Genomic DNA, 25,973 nt, shown 5'->3' with positions numbered 1-25,973 from the left:
CGTTGAATCTGCAATCTTCTCAAACACATTTACATCAACACATTGATGAATGAAGAACAATGCTTTCTGATCCTTCTTCCTTACTTCCTTCTGCGCGTTTTTCTGTTCATCCGTCGCATCTGCTGCTACCTGAACATAACCATCAGTGACAAGATCTAGAACATCTTGAGCACCGAACAGTACACGCATTTGGATCATCCAACGATTCCAGTTTTTACCGTCAAATACTGGAAGTTTGGTGTTCATGTTGCCGTTTCCGTTCATCTTTCTACCTTGCACAGTACACTCAAATTCTCACACAGTGTTTCCCAACCCACAGAATTAAAATTCTGATCAGATTTTGTTCAAGATTCAACACGAATCTAAGAATCAAAATCAAACACACAAGACCTCACGTTCACTCGTGTTTCCCGTGTTTCCCAATGAATCTGAACCGGAACTCTAGATACCAATTGTTGGTGCAAAGGTAGAATAAAGAAAGAATGAAAATATTCTATTAAGAGAATGACGGCTACAAAAAGGATTAAAAGTTACAATGATTGACACCCTATTTATAAGCTAAAACTAGGGTTACTATAATAGGATAAAATACTAAAATACCCTCTAACAAACTTAGGGGCTAAGAAAATAATACAATTTAAATATGAATTAAATCTAATAAAATCTAATAAAAACTACTCGAAAGTTAAAACAAATTATTTAATAATCTACTACATATGTAAATTGGAGTATTTTCTAGGTAATAAATATTAAGTTACTCTCTAACAATTTATATTTAAATTATTTTCATTAAACTTGAATAATTCAATCTATACATTAATTGTGTCTCCTAAAATATTTTGTGTTGTTCCATTGTGTTTAATAACATGAGATTGAGAACATCAGTCTAACTTATTAATGAAATAATTATATATTAATTAAAAATATATTTTTTCACTATATTTGATCAAATAATTTGAAGATATTTTATTATAATCCAACCACTTGATAAAATAATTTGATGAGATTTTATTATAATTTAAACACCAATATTAGCTTTTAATTATTATTTTTACAAAAAGAACGGATGTCATTTGAATTTCTTATTATTAACTATTGCTAAAATATACGGTCATTAGATAACAATGTTTTTGATAAATTTAAAAAAAAATAATAAATGTCATACATTAAAAAAAATTTTAATTATATTTCCTCAGTCTCAATAAAAACAAAATTCCGCACTTTTTTCTTTAAAGGAATATAAATATTTTGTCATGTGAAGTTTATGTATGGTAGATTATTTTTATAAGTTACTCATGTTATATTTTTCATTATTTTTATAACTATAATTATAAAATCCATAACAACTATTAATTAAATAATTTGTAAATACATTAATTTAATATAAGTTTAGTGTTGAAAATTATTAAATTTTTATTCCAATTAATAAGTAGAAATTATAAAATTAAAGTTTTGAAATGAAATTACATTATTGATACTTCAAAAAAAGATTATGTAAATTTCAGATGGAGTGTTTGTAGATAAATGTATTAAAAGAAACAACGAAAATGTTTATTTTATATTCAAACTTTCCAAATTGCAACAACATTCACCCCCTAAACACGAGCCACCTTTTGGTTTGCCCAATGATGCTTTACAAAAATGGTCACACTGTTCTGGTGCAGTTGGACAAAAATTTGATGCGAAGCATAATTTTCCGTTTGCTCCTGAAACTATCATTTCAATTACATTAGAAATAATATATAAAATTGTGTTCATAAGATTGTGTTTTCTTAAACAAAAACATATTCCTTTTAGTATACTCGATAGTATCCTACCATCCAAATGCTTTAATAAAAACATAACAATGAATATGAAGCAATAAAAATTGAGTTTTATAATTAGATTATTACCGGCAACCATGCCTGAAGCAATGCAAATGATCAAAATGGTTAAAATGAGAGTCTTGTAGGATGCCATTTTGTTTTTTAATGTTGAAGTAAGCATGTTGCAAATGCCTATTTATAAGGACTTTGGGAATTAAGTTAGAACAATAGTTTCAAGAAGTGAGCCAAAGGACATAATTTAATTATGAAATACGATATTATCCCGATTTTAAAAATTCTATCTTTTAATTTAAATCTTTTAATTTATTTTTATGCTTTTTTTAAATCGACCCAATGAATAATACATAAAATTTCCAAATATTATTTTATTTATATAACTTCTCAAATATTAAACTATTTTTGGGATAGATTTAAATTTTTATTAATACCCAATAATGATGGGGACATATTATTGTTCAGAATTAAACACCATGTCAATATACAAGTTTTATACGACATAACCTATTAATTCCTGTGTAAAAAAGCCATTGAAATGTCAACTTTAATATGTTTTAATAACATCTCTTTTAGTAGTAAAACATTTTTTAGTCATTTATTAAATTGTCACAAATATTAAACAGTTACGAAACTCAAAATAAAAAAACATGATAATTTTATTTCTCAATATGTTTTAAGAGTCAAATTTTATTTTCCAAATTGCTTTATTTAGATCCCATAATTAATCTACAAATGCAGGGAATTTAGTCTATATAATATGTTTATTACATCTTTTGGCTACAATGTCTTCCCCAACCAATGGTACAAATAAAAATATAATTTTTTTGTGAATAGTTACAAAATATTATTTATATTTTCTATATTATATGGTTACAACGTCTTTCATATCCAACCGTAAAAATTAGAAACAAAACTTTTTAAGTTGTCCAAAATCTAACAAAACACTGTTGGAAGATTTAACTAATTAATTATTTTTTAACAACTAATTTTAACTTATTTTATAAAAATTTAATGATTCAATCTATAAATGAATTGTATTTGATATTTTTTTATATATCATTATTGTTAATTTTAAATAGATGGAAACATATTTCAAATAGAAAATAGTCATGCTTTTTAAATACTAATGTGTAAGATATTATCAGAACGAAAGTGATCTTCTATTTAACATATAAATAAATAAACAATATATATATATATATATATATATATATATAATATATATATATATATGTAATTCAAAATAAATAATATTTACCTTATTTGATTAATAATTTTTCTATATTTCTGTAACTTAAACAAATATTAACTTTTAAGTATTATTTTGATACAAAAATATTGGGCAACACTTAAGTTTTTCTCTGTTATATGAATATTGATAAAATAAGAGAAAAATATACTCCAAAGTTAAAAAACCATCATTTGATAATCTTATTAATAAATATTAAAAAAATATATTAAAACTTATTTTTCTACTATTTTTCCATAATGTAATATCTTGGCCTAAACCATTGGTTTAAAATCCAATCACTTTTGTTCTTAATAAAACAACTTTTCTTAAACTCATAAAGCCCATGATTGTTAAAAGTAATGTATTGTCTACTAATAAATATTCTTTTATTTATGAAAATATTTTTAAAATTATTTTTTACAAAACCTAACGATTTCTTCTATCAATGAATTGTATTTCCTTAATTACTTCTTGTTGTGCCATTTTGGAATTTTAACTACACGGCAATATATTTCAAATGAGAAATCTTATCTTTTATTTCAACGTTATTGTGTTTAATATTAAGAGGATAAGAACATAAGACTAACTTATAGAATAAATTAATATATATTAATTTGAAATAAATTTTGTACATTATATTTTATCAAATAATTTGTTGATCAAATAAATTAGTTTCATACATATGAATATACAAATTTTATGTGACATATCCTATTAAATGCCAACTTTTATAGGTTCATCAATGTTTTAAAAATCGAACCGGTGAAATTCCTGGTTAAGGTTCAATGAATTCAACCGGTTAAACATACAGTTGAACTGTTTATTAAATAAACTAATATTCATAGATATGTCACACATAATCATAGGTTCACAACTTAATAAAAAATATTTCAAAAATAAATTACAAACTTAATACGACAATGTCAATAGCATATATAATAACACAACATAGTTGCACAGTTCATTTCATCTTCATTTAAGAATAATTTGAACAAATTAAAAAGTTATAATAAAATAACTTAAGCTAATTCAAACCAAAATTAAAATAATAGAAGATAATAACTAAAATAAAGTTCAAATAACTAAGAATAGCTAAATCAATAAGATAAAATACCAAAAATAAAGAATACAATAAACTAAATTAAATTAAAAAATCGAGTTGAACTACGACAAACAAGTTAAAGTTGACAACAACAAACAATATTGAATTAAACGGAAATTAACATTATGCAGGACATCGTGACTATGTTTGAAAAAGACAGCGTGATGATGATGGAGTGTAGTTGAAAGAAAAACTATAACGATGTGACCAAACTTAGAAGTTTGTATGGATGTAAAAAATGTAATTCTTTTTTGTGATTGGGGAATGCGTGTTAAGTTTTAATATTGACATATTAATTTTTAAAGTGTTTTTTTAACAAAATGGTCAATTTGATGTATTTTTCTGAACCAGACGGTATAACAAAACCAACTTCGGTTATTTGGTTCGAATGGTTTTGGACTGTTTAATCTAGTTTTTGCAATTTTATTCCGGTTTTGACCCACTAGCGGTTTTAAAAGGTTGACCCAACCAGATTCATCGCTGGTTCCCGGACCAACCGATTGAACCGACCGGTTCGATCTTGTTTTTAAAACATTTGGTTCAAAAAAATTATTTTGATACATATATAAACATACAAATTGTTCTATTCCTTCCCTGTTCTGACTCCATAATCAACTTCTGATTGCAGTCATACAGCTTCAGAAGATTGTCCTTCATGGTAACTGAAAAACCTTTCTCAATTAATTGTCCCACACTCATCAGATTGCTTCTGATGCCAGGTACATACCACACGTTCTGAATCAATGCTGTTTTCCCATTGTTCAGAGTCACTCTGACATTTCCCATACCTTCTGCATTAAGATATTTGTCATCAGCACATCTGATCTTTGTCCTCTTTTCAGAGTCAAAGTCAACCAGCCATTTCTTGTTTCCAGTAAGATGATTTGAACAGCCAGTGTCCTTATACCACCAGTCTATCAGATCCATATATCAGATTCAGAGGCCATCAATAGCACAGATTCGTCATCAGAACTTCTGGCTATATTTGCTTCTTCTGATTTTCTCTCCTTGTTTGACCAACAGTCTCTAGCAAAGTGACCAACTTCTTACAGCAGTAACATTGGATTTCTTCTTGTCATACTTCTCTTTTCCCTTCTGAGCATTCTTTTGTCTATCAGAGGTTGAGCTTTGTGACTTCTGACCACCATCAGATCTTCTCCTGGCTTCTGACTGCTTCTGATACCTCCTATCAGAAGTTGCTTTCAGAGCCTGCTGCTCTACTTCCCTTTCAGAAGTTGTCTCAGTCAAACGCAACTCTTGAGCTTCTAGACTGCTCTGCAGCTCTTCAATTCTCATGGTGCTCAGATCTTTGGAATGTTCTATTGCTACCACAATGTAATCAAATTGAGAGGTAAGGGATCTCAATACCTTCTCCATGATTTTTCTTCAAAAGAGTTTTTCTCCACACGCTTTCATCTCATTAGTGATCAGAATCACTCTGGAGATGTATTCAGAAACTTTCTCATTATTCTTCATGTTGAGATTCTCATATTGCTTTCTCAAGGACTGAAGCTTCACCTTCTTCACTAATGCGTCACCACCATAACATCTAACCAGTGTGTCCCACGCAGCCTTTGCTGTCGTTGAATCTGCAATCTTCTCAAACACATTTACATCAACACATTGATGAATGAAGAACAATGCTTTCTGATCCTTCTTCCATACTTCCTTCTGCGTTTTTCTGTTCATCCGTCGCATCTGCTGCTACCTGAACATAACCATCAGTGACAAGATCTAGAACATCTTGAGCACCGAACAGTACACGCATTTGGATCATCCAACGATTCCAGTTTTTACCGTCAAATACTGGAAGTTTGGTGTTCATGTTGCCGTTTCCGTTCATCTTTCTACCTTGCACAGTACACTCAAATTTCTCACACAGTGTTCCCAACCCCAGAATTAAAATTCTGATCAGATTTTGTTCAAGATTCAACACGTATCTAAGAATCAAAATCAACACACAAGACCTCACGTTCACTCGTCGTTTTCCCGTGTTTCCCAATGAATCTGAACCGGAGCTCTAGATACCAATTGTTGGTGCAAAGGTAGAATAAAGAAAGAATGAAAATATTCTATTAAGAGAATGACGGCTACAAAAAGGATTAAAAGTTACAATGATTGACACCCTATTTATAAGCTAAAACTAGGGTTACTATAATAGGATAAAATACTAAAATACCCTCTAACAAACTTAGGGGCTAAGAAAATAATACAATTTAAATATGAATTAAATCTAATAAAATCTAATAAAAACTACTCGAAAGTTAAAACAAATTATTTAATAATCTACTACATATGTAAATTGGAGTATTTTCTAGGTAATAAATATTAAGTTACTCTCTAACAATTTTATATTTAAATTATTTTCATTAAACTTGAATAATTCAATCTATACATTAATTGTGTCTCCTAAAATATTTTGTGTTGTTCCATTGTGTTTAATAACATGAGATTGAGAACATCAGTCTAACTTATTAATGAAATAATTATATATTAATTAAAAATATATTATTTTCACTATATTTGATCAAATAATTTGAAGATATTTTATTATAATCCAAACCACTTGATAAAATAATTTGATGAGATTTTATTATAATTTAAACACCAATATTAGCTTTTAATTATTATTTTTACAAAAAGAACGGATGTCATTTGAATTTCTTATTATTAACTATTGCTAAAATATACGGTCATTAGATAACAATGTTTTTGATAAATTTAAAAAAAAATAATAAATGTCATACATTAAAAAAAAATTTAATTATATTTCCTCAGTCTCAATAAAAACAAAATTCCGCACTTTTTTCTTTAAAGGAATATAAATATTTTGTCATGTGAAGTTTATGTATGGTAGATTATTTTTATAAGTTACTCATGTTATATTTTTCATTATTTTTATAACTATAATTATAAAATCCATAACAACTATTAATTAAATAATTTGTAAATACATTAATTTAATATAAGTTTAGTGTTGAAAATTATTAAATTTTTATTCCAATTAATAAGTAGAAATTATAAAATTAAAGTTTTGAAATGAAATTACAATATTGATACTTCAAAAAAAATTATGTAAATTTCAGATGGAGTGTTTGTAGATAAATGTATTCAAAGAAACAACGAAAATGTTTATTTTATATTCAAACTTTCCAAATTGCAACAACATTCACCCCCTAAACACGAGCCACCTTTTGGTTTGCCCAATGATGCTTTACAAAAATGGTCACACTGTTCTGGTGCAGTTGGACAAAAATTTGATGCGAAGCATAATTTTCCGTTTGCTCCTGAAACTATCATTTCAATTACATTAGAAATAATATATAAAATTGTGTTCATAAGATTGTGTTTTCTTAAACAAAAACATATTCCTTTTAGTATACTCGATAGTATCCTACCATCCAAATGCTTTAATAAAAACATAACAATGAATATGAAGCAATAAAAATTGAGTTTTATAATTAGATTATTACCGGCAACCATGCCTGAAGCAATGCAAATGATCAAAATGGTTAAAATGAGAGTCTTGTAGGATGCCATTTTGTTTTTTAATGTTGAAGTAAGCATGTTGCAAATGCCTATTTATAAGGACTTTGGGAATTAAGTTAGAACAATAGTTTCAAGAAGTGAGCCAAAGGACATAATTTAATTATGAAATACGATATTATCCCGATTTTAAAAATTCTATCTTTTAATTTAAATCTTTTAATTTATTTTTATGCTTTTTTTAAATCGACCCAATGAATAATACATAAAATTTCCAAATATTATTTTATTTATATAACTTCTCAAATATTAAACTATTTTTGGGATAGATTTAAATTTTTATTAATACCCAATAATGATGGGGACATATTATTGTTCAGAATTAAACACCATGTCAATATACAAGTTTTATACGACATAACCTATTAAATTCCTGTGTAAAAAAGCCATTGAAATGTCAACTTTAATATGTTTTAATAACATCTCTTTTAGTAGTAAAACATTTTTTAGTCATTTATTAAATTGTCACAAATATTAAACAGTTACGAAACTCAAAATAAAAAAACATGATAATTTTATTTCTCAATATGTTTTAAGAGTCAAATTTTATTTTCCAAATTGCTTTATTTAGATCCCATAATTAATCTACAAATGCAGGAATTTAGTCTATATAATATGTTTATTACATCTTTTGGCTACAATGTCTTCCCCAACCAATGGTACAAATAAAAATATAATTTTTTGTGAATAGTTATAAAATATTATTTATATTTTCTATATTATGTGGTTACAACGTCTTTCATATCCAACCGTAAAAATTAGAAACAAAACTTTTTAAGTTGTCCAAAAATCTAACAAAACACTGTTGGAAGATTTAACTAATTAATTATTTTTTAACAACTAATTTTAACTTATTTTATAAAAATTTAATGATTCAATCTATAAAGGAATTGTATTTGATATTTTTTTTATATATCATTATTGTTAATTTTAAATAGATGGAAACATATTTCAAATAGAAAATAGTCATGCTTTTTAAATACTAATGTGTAAGATATTATCAGAACGAAAGTGATCTTCTATTTAACATATAAAATAAATAAACAAATATATATATATATATATATATATATATATATATATATATATATATATATATATATAGTAATTCAAATAAATAATATTTACCTTATTTGATTAATAATTTTTCTATATTTTCTGTAACTTAAACAAAAATATTAACTTTTAAGTATTATTTTGATACAAAAATATTGGGCAACACTTAAGTTTTTCTCTGTTATATGAATATTGATAAAATAAGAGAAAAAATATACTCCAAAGTTAAAAAACCATCATTTGATAATCTTATTAATAAATATTAAAAAAAATATATTAAAACTTATTTTTCTACTATTTTTCCATAATGTAATATCTTGGCCTAAACCATTGGTTTAAAATCCAATCACTTTTGTTCTTAATAAAAAACTTTTCTTAAACTCATAAAGCCCATGATTGTTAAAAGTAATGTATTGTCTACTAATAAATATTCTTTTATTTATGAAAAATATTTTTAAAATTATTTTTTACAAAACCTAACGATTTCTTCTATCAATGAATTGTATTTCCTTAATTACTTCTTGTTGTGCCATTTTGGAAATTTTAACTACACGGCAATATATTTCAAATGAGAAATCTTATCTTTTATTTCAACGTTATTGTGTTTAATATTAAGAGGATAAGAACATAAGACTAACTTATAGAATAAATTAATATATATTAATTTGAAATAAATTTTGTACATTATATTTTATCAAATAATTTGTTGATCAAATAAATTAGTTTCATACATATGAATATACAAATTTTATGTGACATATCCTATTAAATGCCAACTTTTATAGGTTCATCAATGTTTTAAAAATCGAACCGGTGAAATTCCTGGTTTAAGGTTCAATGAATTCAACCGGTTAAACATACAGTTGAACTGTTTATTAAATAAACTAATATTCATAGATATGTCACACATAATCATAGGTTCACAACTTAATAAAAGAAATATTTCAAAAATAAATTACAAACTTAATACGACAATGTCAATAGCATATATAATAACACAACATAGTTGCACAGTTCATTTCATCTTCATTTAAGAATAATTTGAACAAATTAAAAAGTTATAATAAAATAACTTAAGCTAATTCAAACCAAAATTAAAATAATAGAAGATAATAACTAAAATAAAGTTCAAATAACTAAGAATAGCTAAATCAAATAAGATAAAATACCAAAAATAAAGAATACAATAAACTAAATTAAATTAAAAAAATCGAGTTGAACTACGACAAACAAGTTAAAGTTGACAACAACAAACAATATTGAATTAAACGGAAATTAACATTATGCAGGACATCGTGACTATGTTTGAAAAAGACAGCGTGATGATGATGGAGTGTAGTTGAAAGAAAAACTATAACGATGTGACCAAACTTAGAAGTTTGTATGGATGTAAAAAATGTAATTCTTTTTTGTGATTGGGGAATGCGTGTTAAGTTTTAATATTGACATATTAATTTTTAAAGTGTTTTTTTAACAAAATGGTCAATTTGATGTATTTTTCTGAACCAGACGGTATAACAAAACCAACTTCGGTTATTTGGTTCGAATGGTTTTGGACTGTTCAATCTAGTTTTTTCAATTTTATTCCGGTTTTGACCCACTAGCGGTTTTAAAAGGTTGACCCAACCAGATTCATCGCTGGTTCCCGGACCAACCGATTGAACCGACCGGTTCGATCTTGTTTTTAAAACATTTGGTTCAAAAAAATTATTTTGATACATATAAACATACAAATTGTATACAACATATCCTATTAAACTCAAACTTTTATAGATTCAATTAAGATCTCTTTTATTAGTGACGATTAATAATGTCAAATATTTTCACAACTCTTGATTTTAAAATATTATAACTCTCTTTCTAGATTTCTTTTTAAAAGAAATTTAAAATTTAAAATTACTTTCTGTAGAACCCATAATTCTTCTTCAAGTGCAGATCATATAATCTGGATAATATTTTTATTTCATAAAATATCTTTCATAATCAATGTTACAGAATAAAATAAAAATATTTACAGATGGCTTTTAGGTAGTATTTTAATAAAAATATTGGCAACACATAGGTTTTGCTCTAATTCTACACATCTGTAAAAAATAACCTATAAAAACTACTCGAAAGTTAAAACAAATTATTTAATAATCTACTACATATGTAAATTGGAGTATTTTCTAGGTAATAAATATTAAGTTACTCTCTAACAATTTATATTTAAATTATTTTCATTAAACTTGAATAATTCAATCTATACATTAATTGTGTCTCCTAAAATATTTTGTGTTGTTCCATTGTGTTTAATAACATGAGATTGAGAACATCAGTCTAACTTATTAATGAAATAATTATATATTAATTAAAAATATATTATTTTCACTATATTTGATCAAATAATTTGAAGATATTTTATTATAATCCAAACCACTTGATAAAATAATTTGATGAGATTTTATTATAATTTAAACACCAATATTAGCTTTTAATTATTATTTTTACAAAAACAACGGATGTCATTTGAATTTCTTATTATTAACTATTGCTAAAATATACGGTCATTAGATAACAATGTTTTTGATAAATTAAAAAAAAAAAATGTCATACATTAAAAAAAAATTTAATTATATTTCCTCAGTCTCAATAAAAACAAAATTCCGCACTTTTTTCTTTAAAGGAATATAAATATTTTGTCATGTGAAGTTTATGTATGGTAGATTATTTTTATAAGTTACTCATGTTATATTTTTCATTATTTTTATAACTATAATTATAAAATCCATAACAACTATTAATTAAATAATTTGTAAATACATTAATTTAATATAAGTTTAGTGTTGAAAATTATTAAATTTTTATTCCAATTAATAAGTAGAAATTATAAAATTAAAGTTTTGAAATGAAATTACATTATTGATACTTCAAAAAAAAATTATGTAAATTTCAGATGGAGTGTTTGTAGATAAATGTATTCAAAGAAACAACGAAAATGTTTATTTTATATTCAAACTTTCCAAATTGCAACAACATTCACCCCCTAAACACGAGCCACCTTTTGGTTTGCCCAATGATGCTTTACAAAAATGGTCACACTGTTCTGGTGCAGTTGGACAAAAATTTGATGCGAAGCATAATTTTCCGTTTGCTCCTGAAACTATCATTTCAATTACATTAGAAATAATATATAAAATTGTGTTCATAAGATTGTGTTTTCTTAAACAAAAACATATTCCTTTTAGTATACTCGATAGTATCCTACCATCCAAATGCTTTAATAAAAACATAACAATGAATATGAAGCAATAAAAATTGAGTTTTATAATTAGATTATTACCGGCAACCATGCCTGAAGCAATGCAAATGATCAAAATGGTTAAAATGAGAGTCTTGTAGGATGCCATTTTGTTTTTTAATGTTGAAGTAAGCATGTTGCAAATGCCTATTTATAAGGACTTTGGGAATTAAGTTAGAACAATAGTTTCAAGAAGTGAGCCAAAGGACATAATTTAATTATGAAATACGATATTATCCCGATTTTAAAAATTCTATCTTTTAATTTATTTTTATGCTTTTTTTAAATCGACCCAATGAATAATACATAAAATTTCCAAATATTATTTTATTTATATAACTTCTCAAATATTAAACTATTTTTGGGATAGATTTAAATTTTTATTAATACCCAATAATGATGGGGACATATTATTGTTCAGAATTAAACACCATGTCAATATACAAGTTTTATACGACATAACCTATTAAATTCCTGTGTAAAAAAGCCATTGAAATGTCAACTTTAATATGTTTTAATAACATCTCTTTTAGTAGTAAAACATTTTTTAGTCATTTATTAAATTGTCACAAATATTAAACAGTTACGAAACTCAAAATAAAAAAACATGATAATTTTATTTCTCAATATGTTTTAAGAGTCAAATTTTATTTTCCAAATTGCTTTATTTAGATCCCATAATTAATCTACAAATGCAGGGAATTTAGTCTATATAATATGTTTATTACATCTTTTGGCCACAATGTCTTCCCCAACCAATGGTACAAATAAAAATATAATTTTTTTGTGAATAGTTATAAAATATTATTTATATTTTCTATATTATGTGGTTACAACGTCTTTCATATCCAACCGTAAAAATTAGAAACAAAACTTTTTAAGTTGTCCAAAAATCTAACAAAACACTGTTGGAAGATTTAACTAATTAATTATTTTTTAACAACTAATTTTAACTTATTTTATAAAAATTTAATGATTCAATCTATAAAGGAATTGTATTTGATATTTTTTTTATATATCATTATTGTTAATTTTAAATAGATGGAAACATATTTCAAATAGAAAATAGTCATGCTTTTTAAATAGTAATGTGTAAGATATTATCAGAACGAAAGTGATCTTCTATTTAACATATAAAATAAATAAACAAATATATATATATATATATATATATATATATATATATATATATATATATATATATATATAATTCAGAATAAATAATATTTACCTTATTTGATTAATAATTTTTCTATATTTTCTGTAATTAAACAAAAATATTAACTTTTAAGTATTATTTTGATACAAAAATATTGGGCAACACTTAAGTTTTTCTCTGTTATATGAATATTGATAAAATAAGAGAAAAAATATACTCCAAAGTTAAAAAACCATCATTTGATAATCTTATTAATAAATATTAAAAAAAATATATTAAAACTTATTTTTCTACTATTTTTCCATAATGTAATATCTTGGCCTAAACCATTGGTTTAAAATCCAATCACTTTTGTTCTTAATAAAAAACTTTTCTTAAACTCATAAAGCCCATGATTGTTAAAAGTAATGTATTGTCTACTAATAAATATTCTTTTATTTATGAAAAATATTTTTAAAATTATTTTTTACAAAACCTAACGATTTCTTCTATCAATGAATTGTATTTCCTTAATTACTTCTTGTTGTGCCATTTTGGAAATTTTAACTACACGGCAATATATTTCAAATGAGAAATCTTATCTTTTATTTCAACGTTATTGTGTTTAATATTAAGAGGATAAGAACATAAGACTAACTTATAGAATAAATTAATATATATTAATTTGAAATAAATTTTGTACATTATATTTTATCAAATAATTTGTTGATCAAATAAATTAGTTTCATACATATGAATATACAAATTTTATGTGACATATCCTATTAAATGCCAACTTTTATAGGTTCATCAATGTTTTAAAAATCGAACCGGTGAAATTCCTGGTTTAAGGTTCAATGAATTCAACCGGTTAAACATACAGTTGAACTGTTTATTAAATAAACTAATATTCATAGATATGTCACACATAATCATAGGTTCACAACTTAATAAAAGAAATATTTCAAAAATAAATTACAAACTTAATACGACAATGTCAATAGCATATATAATAACACAACATAGTTGCACAGTTCATTTCATCTTCATTTAAGAATAATTTGAACAAATTAAAAAGTTATAATAAAATAACTTAAGCTAATTCAAACCAAAATTAAAATAATAGAAGATAATAACTAAAATAAAGTTCAAATAACTAAGAATAGCTAAATCAAATAAGATAAAATACCAAAAATAAAGAATACAATAAACTAAATTAAATTAAAAAAATCGAGTTGAACTACGACAAACAAGTTAAAGTTGACAACAACAAACAATATTGAATTAAACGGAAATTAACATTATGCAGGACATCGTGACTATGTTTGAAAAAGACAGCGTGATGATGATGGAGTGTAGTTGAAAGAAAAACTATAACGATGTGACCAAACTTAGAAGTTTGTATGGATGTAAAAAATGTAATTCTTTTTTGTGATTGGGGAATGCGTGTTAAGTTTTAATATTGACATATTAATTTTTAAAGTGTTTTTTTAACAAAATGGTCAATTTGATGTATTTTTCTGAACCAGACGGTATAACAAAACCAACTTCGGTTATTTGGTTCGAATGGTTTTGGACGGTTCAATCTAGTTTTTGCAATTTTATTCCGGTTTTGACCCACTAGCGGTTTTAAAAGGTTGACCCAACCAGATTCATCGCTGGTTCCCGGACCAACCGATTGAACCGACCGGTTCGATCTTGTTTTTAAAACATTTGGTTCAAAAAAATTATTTTGATACATATAAACATACAAATTGTATACAACATATCCTATTAAACTCAAACTTTTATAGATTCAATTAAGATCTCTTTTATTAGTGACGATTAATAATGTCAAATATTTTCACAACTCTTGATTTTAAAATATTATAACTCTCTTTCTAGATTTCTTTTTAAAAGAAATTTAAAATTTAAAATTACTTTCTGTAGAACCCATAATTCTTCTTCAAGTGCAGATCATATAATCTGGATAATATTTTTATTTCATAAAATATCTTTCATAATCAATGTTACAGAATAAAATAAAAATATTTACAGATGGCTTTTAGGTAGTATTTTAATAAAAATATTGGCAACACATAGGTTTTGCTCTAATTCTACACATCTGTAAAAAATAACCTATAAAAACTACTCGAAAGTTAAAACAAATTATTTAATAATCTACTACATATGTAAATTGGAGTATTTTCTAGGTAATAAATATTAAGTTACTCTCTAACAATTTATATTTAAATTATTTTCATTAAACTTGAATAATTCAATCTATACATTAATTGTGTCTCCTAAAATATTTTGTGTTGTTCCATTGTGTTTAATAACATGAGATTGAGAACATCAGTCTAACTTATTAATGAAATAATTATATATTAATTAAAAATATATTATTTTCACTATATTTGATCAAATAATTTGAAGATATTTTATTATAATCCAAACCACTTGATAAAATAATTTGATGAGATTTTATTATAATTTAAACACCAATATTAGCTTTTAATTATTATTTTTACAAAAACAACGGATGTCATTTGAATTTCTTATTATTAACTATTGCTAAAATATACGGTCATTAGATAACAATGTTTTTGATAAATTTAAAAAAAAATGTCATACATTAAAAAAAAATTTAATTATATTTCCTCAGTCTCAATAAAAACCAAATTCCGCACTTTTTTCTTTAAAGGAATATAAATATTTTGTCATGTGAAGTTTATGTATGGTAGATTATTTTTATAAGTTACTCATGTTATATTTTTCATTATTTTTATAACTATAATTATAAAATCCATAACAACTATTAATTAAATAATTTTTAAATACATTAATTTAATATAAGTTTAGTGTTGAAAATTATTAAATTTTTATTCCAATTAATAAGTAGAAATTATAAAATTAAAGTTTTGAAATGAAATTACATTATTGATACTTCAAAAAAAAAATTATGTAAATTTCAGATGGAGTGTTTGTAGATAAATGTATTCAAAGAAACAACGAAAATGTTTATTTTATATTCAAACTTTCCAAATTGCAACAACATTCACCCCCTAAACACGAGCCACCTTTTGGTTTGCCCAATGATGCTTTACAAAAATGGTCACACTGTTCTGGTGAAGTTGGACAAAAATTTGATGCGAAGCATAATTTTCCGTTTGCTCCTGAAACTATCATTTCAATTACATTAGAAATAATATATAAAATTGTGTTCATAAGATTGTGTTTTCTTAAACAAAAACATATTCCTTTTAGTATACTCGATAGTATCCTACCATCCAAATGCTTTAATAAAAACATAACAATGAATATGAAGCAATAAAAATTGAGTTTTATAATTAGATTATTACCGGCAACCATGCCTGAAGCAATGCAAATGATCAAAATGGTTAAAATGAGAGTCTTGTAGGATGCCATTTTGTTTTTTAATGTTGAAGTAAGCATGTTGCAAATGCCTATTTATAAGGACTTTGGGAATTAAGTTAGAACAATAGTTTCAAGAAGTGAGCCAAAGGACATAATTTAATTATGAAATACGATATTATCCCGATTTTAAAAATTCTATCTTTTAATTTATTTTTTTATTTTTATGCTTTTTTTAAATCGACCCAATGAATAATACATAAAATTTCCAAATATTATTTTATTTATATAACTTCTCAAATATTAAACTATTTTTGGGATAGATTTAAATTTTTATTAATACCCAATAATGATGGGGACATATTATTGTTCAGAATTAAACACCATGTCAATATACAAGTTTTATACGACATAACCTATTAAATTCCTGTGTAAAAAAGCCATTGAAATGTCAACTTTAATATGTTTTAATAACATCTCTTTTAGTAGTAAAACATTTTTTAGTCATTTATTAAATTGTCACAAATATTAAACAGTTACGAAACTCAAAATAAAAAAACATGATAATTTTATTTCTCAATATGTTTTAAGAGTCAAATTTTATTTTCCAAATTGCTTTATTTAGATCCCATAATTAATCTACAAATGCAGGGAATTTAGTCTATATAATATGTTTATTACATCTTTTGGCCACAATGTCTTCCCCAACCAATGGTACAAATAAAAATATAATTTTTTTGTGAATAGTTATAAAATATTATTTATATTTTCTATATTATGTGGTTACAACGTCTTTCATATCCAACCGTAAAAATTAGAAACAAAACTTTTTAAGTTGTCCAAAAATCTAACAAAACACTGTTGGAAGATTTAACTAATTAATTATTTTTTAACAACTAATTTTAACTTATTTTATAAAAATTTAATGATTCAATCTATAAAGGAATTGTATTTGATATTTTTTTTATATATCATTATTGTTAATTTTAAATAGATGGAAACATATTTCAAATAGAAAATAGTCATGCTTTTTAAATAGTAATGTGTAAGATATTATCAGAACGAAAGTGATCTTCTATTTAACATATAAAATAAATAATATATAATATATATATATATATATATATATATATATATATATATATATATATATATATATAGTAATTCAAAATAAATAATATTTACCTTATTTGATTAATAATTTTTCTATATTTTCTGTAACTTAAACAAAAATATTAACTTTTAAGTATTATTTTGATACAAAAATATTGGGCAACACTTAAGTTTTTCTCTGTTATATGAATATTGATAAAATAAGAGAAAAAATATACTCCAAAGTTAAAAAACCATCATTTGATAATCTTATTAATAAATATTAAAAAAAATATATTAAAACTTATTTTTCTACTATTTTTCCATAATGTAATATCTTGGCCTAAACCATTGGTTTAAAATCCAATCACTTTTGTTCTTAATAAAAAAACTTTTCTTAAACTCATAAAGCCCATGATTGTTAAAAGTAATGTATTGTCTACTAATAAATATTCTTTTATTTATGAAAAATATTTTTAAAATTATTTTTTACAAAACCTAACGATTTCTTCTATCAATGAATTGTATTTCCTTAATTACTTCTTGTTGTGCCATTTTGGAAATTTTAACTACACGGCAATATATTTCAAATGAGAAATCTTATCTTTTATTTCAACGTTATTGTGTTTAATATTAAGAGGATAAGAACATAAGACTAACTTATAGAATAAATTAATATATATTAATTTGAAATAAATTTTGTACATTATATTTTATCAAATAATTTGTTGATCAAATAAATTAGTTTCATACATATGAATATACAAATTTTATGTGACATATCCTATTAAATGCCAACTTTTATAGGTTCATCAATGTTTTAAAAATCGAACCGGTGAAATTCCTGGTTTAAGGTTCAATGAATTCAACCGGTTAAACATACAGTTGAACTGTTTATTAAATAAACTAATATTCATAGATATGTCACACATAATCATAGGTTCACAACTTAATAAAAGAAATATTTCAAAAATAAATTACAAACTTAATACGACAATGTCAATAGCATATATAATAACACAACATAGTTGCACAGTTCATTTCATCTTCATTTAAGAATAATTTGAACAAATTAAAAAGTTATAATAAAATAACTTAAGCTAATTCAAACCAAAATTAAAATAATAGAAGATAATAACTAAAATAAAGTTCAAATAACTAAGAATAGCTAAATCAAATAAGATAAAATACCAAAAATAAAGAATACAATAAACTAAATTAAATTAAAAAAATCGAGTTGAACTACGACAAACAAGTTAAAGTTGACAACAACAAACAATATTGAATTAAACGGAAATTAACATTATGCAGGACATCGTGACTATGTTTGAAAAAGACAGCGTGATGATGATGGAGTGTAGTTGAAAGAAAAACTATAACGATGTGACCAAACTTAGAAGTTTGTATGGATGTAAAAAATGTAATTCTTTTTTGTGATTGGGGAATGCGTGTTAAGTTTTAATATTGACATATTAATTTTTAAAGTGTTTTTTTAACAAAATGGTCAATTTGATGTATTTTTCTGAACCAGACGGTATAACAAAACCAACTTCGGTTATTTGGTTCGAATGGTTTTGGACGGTTCAATCTAGTTTTTGCAATTTTATTCCGGTTTTGACCCACTAGCGGTTTTAAAAGGTTGACCCAACCAGATTCATCGCTGGTTCCCGGACCAACCGATTGAACCGACCGGTTCGATCTTGTTTTTAAAACATTTGGTTCAAAAAAATTATTTTGATACATATAAACATACAAATTGTATACAACATATCCTATTAAACTCAAACTTTTATAGATTCAATTAAGATCTCTTTTATTAGTGACGATTAATAATGTCAAATATTTTCACAACTCTTGATTTTAAAATATTATAACTCTCTTTCTAGATTTCTTTTTAAAAGAAATTTAAAATTTAAAATTACTTTCTGTAGAACCCATAATTCTTCTTCAAGTGCAGATCATATAATCTGGATAATATTTTTATTTCATAAAATATCTTTCATAATCAATGTTACAGAATAAAATAAAAATATTTACAGATGGCTTTTAGGTAGTATTTTAATAAAAATATTGGCAACACATAGGTTTTGCTCTAATTCTACACATCTGTAAAAAATAACCTATAAAAACTACTCGAAAGTTAAAACAAATTATTTAATAATCTACTACATATGTAAATTGGAGTATTTTCTAGGTAATAAATATTAAGTTACTCTCTAACAATTTATATTTAAATTATTTTCATTAAACTTGAATAATTCAATCTATACATTAATTGTGTCTCCTAAAATATTTTGTGTTGTTCCATTGTGTTTAATAACATGAGATTGAGAACATCAGTCTAACTTATTAATGAAATAATTATATATTAATTAAAAATATATTATTTTCACTATATTTGATCAAATAATTTGAAGATATTTTATTATAATCCAAACCACTTGATAAAATAATTTGATGAGATTTTATTATAATTTAAACACCAATATTAGCTTTTAATTATTATTTTTACAAAAACAACGGATGTCATTTGAATTTCTTATTATTAACTATTGCTAAAATATACGGTCATTAGATAACAATGTTTTTGATAAATTTAAAAAAAAAATGTCATACATTAAAAAAAATTTAATTATATTTCCTCAGTCTCAATAAAAACAAAATTCCGCACTTTTTTCTTTAAAGGAATATAAATATTTTGTCATGTGAAGTTTATGTATGGTAGATTATTTTTATAAGTTACTCATGTTATATTTTTCATTATTTTTATAACTATAATTATAAAATCCATAACAACTATTAATTAAATAATTTGTAAATACATTAATTTAATATAAGTTTAGTGTTGAAAATTATTAAATTTTTATTCCAATTAATAAGTAGAAATTATAAAATTAAAGTTTTGAAATGAAATTACATTATTGATACTTCAAAAAAAATTATGTAAATTTCAGATGGAGTGTTTGTAGATAAATGTATTCAAAGAAACAACGAAAATGTTTATTTTATATTCAAACTTTCCAAATTGCAACAACATTCACCCCCTAAACACGAGCCACCTTTTGGTTTGCCCAATGATGCTTTACAAAAATGGTCACACTGTTCTGGTGAAGTTGGACAAAAATTTGATGCGAAGCATAATTTTCCGTTTGCTCCTGAAACTATCATTTCAATTACATTAGAAATAATATATAAAATTGTGTTCATAAGATTGTGTTTTCTTAAACAAAAACATATTCCTTTTAGTATACTCGATAGTATCCTACCATCCAAATGCTTTAATAAAAACATAACAATGAATATGAAGCAATAAAAATTGAGTTTTATAATTAGATTATTACCGGCAACCATGCCTGAAGCAATGCAAATGATCAAAATGGTTAAAATGAGAGTCTTGTAGGATGCCATTTTGTTTTTTAATGTTGAAGTAAGCATGTTGCAAATGCCTATTTATAAGGACTTTGGGAATTAAGTTAGAACAATAGTTTCAAGAAGTGAGCCAAAGGACATAATTTAATTATGAAATACGATATTATCCCGATTTTAAAAATTCTATCTTTTAATTTATCTTTTAATTTATTTTATGCTTTTTTTAAATCGACCCAATGAATAATACATAAAATTTCCAAATATTATTTTATTTATATAACTTCTCAAATATTAAACTATTTTTGGGATAGATTTAAATTTTTATTAATACCCAATAATGATGGGGACATATTATTGTTCAGAATTAAACACCATGTCAATATACAAGTTTTATACGACATAACCTATTAAATTCCTGTGTAAAAAAGCCATTGAAATGTCAACTTTAATATGTTTTAATAACATCTCTTTTAGTAGTAAAACATTTTTTAGTCATTTATTAAATTGTCACAAATATTAAACAGTTACGAAACTCAAAATAAAAAAACATGATAATTTTATTTCTCAATATGTTTTAAGAGTCAAATTTTATTTTCCAAATTGCTTTATTTAGATCCCATAATTAATCTACAAATGCAGGGAATTTAGTCTATATAATATGTTTATTACATCTTTTGGCCACAATGTCTTCCCCAACCAATGGTACAAATAAAAATATAATTTTTTTGTGAATAGTTATAAAATATTATTTATATTTTCTATATTATGTGGTTACAACGTCTTTCATATCCAACCGTAAAAATTAGAAACAAAACTTTTTAAGTTGTCCAAAAATCTAACAAAACACTGTTGGAAGATTTAACTAATTAATTATTTTTTAACAACTAATTTTAACTTATTTTATAAAAATTTAATGATTCAATCTATAAAGGAATTGTATTTGATATTTTTTTTATATATCATTATTGTTAATTTTAAATAGATGGAAACATATTTCAAATAGAAAATAGTCATGCTTTTTAAATAGTAATGTGTAAGATATTATCAGAACGAAAGTGATCTTCTATTTAACATATAAATATAAATAAATAATATATATATATATATATATATATATATATATATATATATATATATATATATATATAGTAATTCAGAATAAATAATATTTACCTTATTTGATTAATAATTTTTCTATATTTTCTGTAACTTAAACAAAAATATTAACTTTTAAGTATTATTTTGATACAAAAATATTGGGCAACACTTAAGTTTTTCTCTGTTATATGAATATTGATAAAATAAGAGAAAAAATATACTCCAAAGTTAAAAAACCATCATTTGATAATCTTTATATAAATATTAAAAAAAATATATTAAAACTTATTTTTCTACTATTTTTCCATAATGTAATATCTTGGCCTAAACCATTGGTTTAAAATCCAATCACTTTTGTTCTTAATAAAAAAACTTTTCTTAAACTCGTAAAGCCCATGATTGTTAAAAGTAATGTATTGTCTACTAATAAATATTCTTTTATTTATGAAAAATATTTTTAAAATTATTTTTTACAAAACCTAACGATTTCTTCTATCAATGAATTGTATTTCCTTAATTACTTCTTGTTGTGCCATTTTGGAAATTTTAACTACATGGCAATATATTTCAAATGAGAAATCTTATCTTTTATTTCAACGTTATTGTGTTTAATATTAAGAGGATAAGAACATAAGACTAACTTATAGAATAAATTAATATATATTAATTTGAAATAAATTTTGTACATTATATTTTATCAAATAATTTGTTGATCAAATAAATTAGTTTCATACATATGAATATACAAATTTTATGTGACATATCCTATTAAATGCCAACTTTTATAGGTTCATCAATGTTTTAAAAATCGAACCGGTGAAATTCCTGGTTTAAGGTTCAATGAATTCAACCGGTTAAACATACAGTTGAACTGTTTATTAAATAAACTAATATTCATAGATATGTCACACATAATCATAGGTTCACAACTTAATAAAAGAAATATTTCAAAAATAAATTACAAACTTAATACGACAATGTCAATAGCATATATAATAACACAACATAGTTGCACAGTTCATTTCATCTTCATTTAAGAATAATTTGAACAAATTAAAAAGTTATAATAAAATAACTTAAGCTAATTCAAACCAAAATTAAAATAATAGAAGATAATAACTAAAATAAAGTTCAAATAACTAAGAATAGCTAAATCAAATAAGATAAAATACCAAAAATAAAGAATACAATAAACTAAATTAAATTAAAAAAATCGAGTTGAACTACGACAAACAAGTTAAAGTTGACAACAACAAACAATATTGAATTAAACGGAAATTAACATTATGCAGGACATCGTGACTATGTTTGAAAAAGACAGCGTGATGATGATGGAGTGTAGTTGAAAGAAAAACTATAACGATGTGACCAAACTTAGAAGTTTGTATGGATGTAAAAAATGTAATTCTTTTTTGTGATTGGGGAATGCGTGTTAAGTTTTAATATTGACATATTAATTTTTAAAGTGTTTTTTTACAAAATGGTCAATTTGATGTATTTTTCTGAACCAGACGGTATAACAAAACCAACTTCGGTTATTTGGTTCGAATGGTTTTGGACGGTTCAATCTAGTTTTTGCAATTTTATTCCGGTTTTGACCCACTAGCGGTTTTAAAAGGTTGACCCAACCAGATTCATCGCTGGTTCCCGGACCAACCGATTGAACCGACCGGTTCGATCTTGTTTTTAAAACATTTGGTTCAAAAAAATTATTTTGATACATATAAACATACAAATTGTATACAACATATCCTATTAAACTCAAACTTTTATAGATTCAATTAAGATCTCTTTTATTAGTGACGATTAATAATGTCAAATATTTTCACAACTCTTGATTTTAAAATATTATAACTCTCTTTCTAGATTTCTTTTTAAAAGAAATTTAAAATTTAAAATTACTTTCTGTAGAACCCATAATTCTTCTTCAAGTGCAGATCATATAATCTGGATAATATTTTTATTTCATAAAATATCTTTCATAATCAATGTTACAGAATAAAATAAAAATATTTACAGATGGCTTTTAGGTAGTATTTTAATAAAAATATTGGCAACACATAGGTTTTGCTCTAATTCTACACATCTGTAAAAAATAACCTATAAAAACTACTCGAAAGTTAAAACAAATTATTTAATAATCTACTACATATGTAAATTGGAGTATTTTCTAGGTAATAAATATTAAGTTACTCTCTAACAATTTATATTTAAATTATTTTCATTAAACTTGAATAATTCAATCTATACATTAATTGTGTCTCCTAAAATATTTTGTGTTGTTCCATTGTGTTTAATAACATGAGATTGAGAACATCAGTCTAACTTATTAATGAAATAATTATATATTAATTAAAAATATATTATTTTCACTATATTTGATCAAATAATTTGAAGATATTTTATTATAATCCAAACCACTTGATAAAATAATTTGATGAGATTTTATTATAATTTAAACACCAATATTAGCTTTTAATTATTATTTTTACAAAAACAACGGATGTCATTTGAATTTCTTATTATTAACTATTGCTAAAATATACGGTCATTAGATAACAATGTTTTTGATAAATTTAAAAAAATAATAAAAATGTCATACATTAAAAAAAATTTAATTATATTTCCTCAGTCTCAATAAAAACAAAATTCCGCACTTTTTTCTTTAAAGGAATATAAATATTTTGTCATGTGAAGTTTATGTATGGTAGATTATTTTTATAAGTTACTCATGTTATATTTTTCATTATTTTTATAACTATAATTATAAAATCCATAACAACTATTAATTAAATAATTTGTAAATACATTAATTTAATATAAGTTTAGTGTTGAAAATTATTAAATTTTTATTCCAATTAATAAGTAGAAATTATAAAATTAAATTTTGAAATGAAATTACATTATTGATACTTCAAAAAAAATTATGTAAATTTCAGATGGAGTGTTTGTAGATAAATGTATTCAAAGAAACAACGAAAATGTTTATTTTATATTCAAACTTTCCAAATTGCAACAACATTCACCCCCTAAACACGAGCCACCTTTTGGTTTGCCCAATGATGCTTTACAAAAATGGTCACACTGTTCTGGTGAAGTTGGACAAAAATTTGATGCGAAGCATAATTTTCCGTTTGCTCCTGAAACTATCATTTCAATTACATTAGAAATAATATATAAAATTGTGTTCATAAGATTGTGTTTTCTTAAACAAAAACATATTCCTTTTAGTATACTCGATAGTATCCTACCATCCAAATGCTTTAATAAAAACATAACAATGAATATGAAGCAATAAAAATTGAGTTTTATAATTAGATTATTACCGGCAACCATGCCTGAAGCAATGCAAATGATCAAAATGGTTAAAATGAGAGTCTTGTAGGATGCCATTTTGTTTTTTAATGTTGAAGTAAGCATGTTGCAAATGCCTATTTATAAGGACTTTGGGAATTAAGTTAGAACAATAGTTTCAAGAAGTGAGCCAAAGGACATAATTTAATTATGAAATACGATATTATCCCGATTTTAAAAATTCTATCTTTTAATTTAAATCTTTTAATTTATTTTTATGCTTTTTTTAAATCGACCCAATGAATAATACATAAAATTTCCAAATATTATTTTATTTATATAACTTCTCAAATATTAAACTATTTTTGGGATAGATTTAAATTTTTATTAATACCCAATAATGATGGGGACATATTATTGTTCAGAATTAAACACCATGTCAATATACAAGTTTTATACGACATAACCTATTAAATTCCTGTGTAAAAAAGCCATTGAAATGTCAACTTTAATATGTTTTAATAACATCTCTTTTAGTAGTAAAACATTTTTTAGTCATTTATTAAATTGTCACAAATATTAAACAGTTA

At 23.9% G+C, this 25,973-nt stretch overlaps 3 long non-coding RNA genes across 6 annotated transcripts; all 3 read right to left on the bottom strand.

The window, feature by feature from the left end:
• Nucleotides 1–1,537: 1,537 nt before the first annotated feature.
• Nucleotides 1,538–2,002, bottom strand: LOC127087138 (uncharacterized). The gene is made up of 2 exons (XR_007789791.1): nucleotides 1,893–2,002; nucleotides 1,538–1,712 (listed from the first exon to the last, which is right to left on the bottom strand). It is a non-coding gene; the product is annotated as an uncharacterized LOC127087138 (long non-coding RNA).
• A 5,262-nt stretch (nucleotides 2,003–7,264) lies between these two features.
• LOC127087199 (uncharacterized) lies at nucleotides 7,265–7,739 on the bottom strand. Its single transcript, XR_007789805.1, has 2 exons — nucleotides 7,630–7,739; nucleotides 7,265–7,449 (listed from the first exon to the last, which is right to left on the bottom strand). It is a non-coding gene; the product is annotated as an uncharacterized LOC127087199 (long non-coding RNA).
• A 3,976-nt stretch (nucleotides 7,740–11,715) lies between these two features.
• Nucleotides 11,716–25,558, bottom strand: LOC127086996 (uncharacterized). Of its 4 annotated transcripts, none has more exons than XR_007789769.1 (2): nucleotides 25,416–25,558; nucleotides 11,716–11,900 (listed from the first exon to the last, which is right to left on the bottom strand). It is a non-coding gene; the product is annotated as an uncharacterized LOC127086996 (long non-coding RNA). The 4 variants fall into 4 exon arrangements; XR_007789763.1 differs by lacking the exon at nucleotides 25,416–25,558 and adding an exon at nucleotides 20,964–21,106; XR_007789762.1 differs by lacking the exon at nucleotides 25,416–25,558 and adding an exon at nucleotides 16,518–16,660.
• Between the last annotated feature and the right edge of the window lie 415 nt (nucleotides 25,559–25,973).

The sequence above is a fragment of the Lathyrus oleraceus genome, chromosome 1 (genome assembly GCF_024323335.1).
Source record: "Lathyrus oleraceus cultivar Zhongwan6 chromosome 1, CAAS_Psat_ZW6_1.0, whole genome shotgun sequence".
In the NCBI taxonomy this organism is placed as follows: domain Eukaryota; kingdom Viridiplantae; phylum Streptophyta; class Magnoliopsida; order Fabales; family Fabaceae; genus Lathyrus; species Lathyrus oleraceus.
The sequence above is the reverse complement of the archived record's forward strand: the minus strand, read 5'-3'. Positions and strand labels throughout refer to the sequence as shown.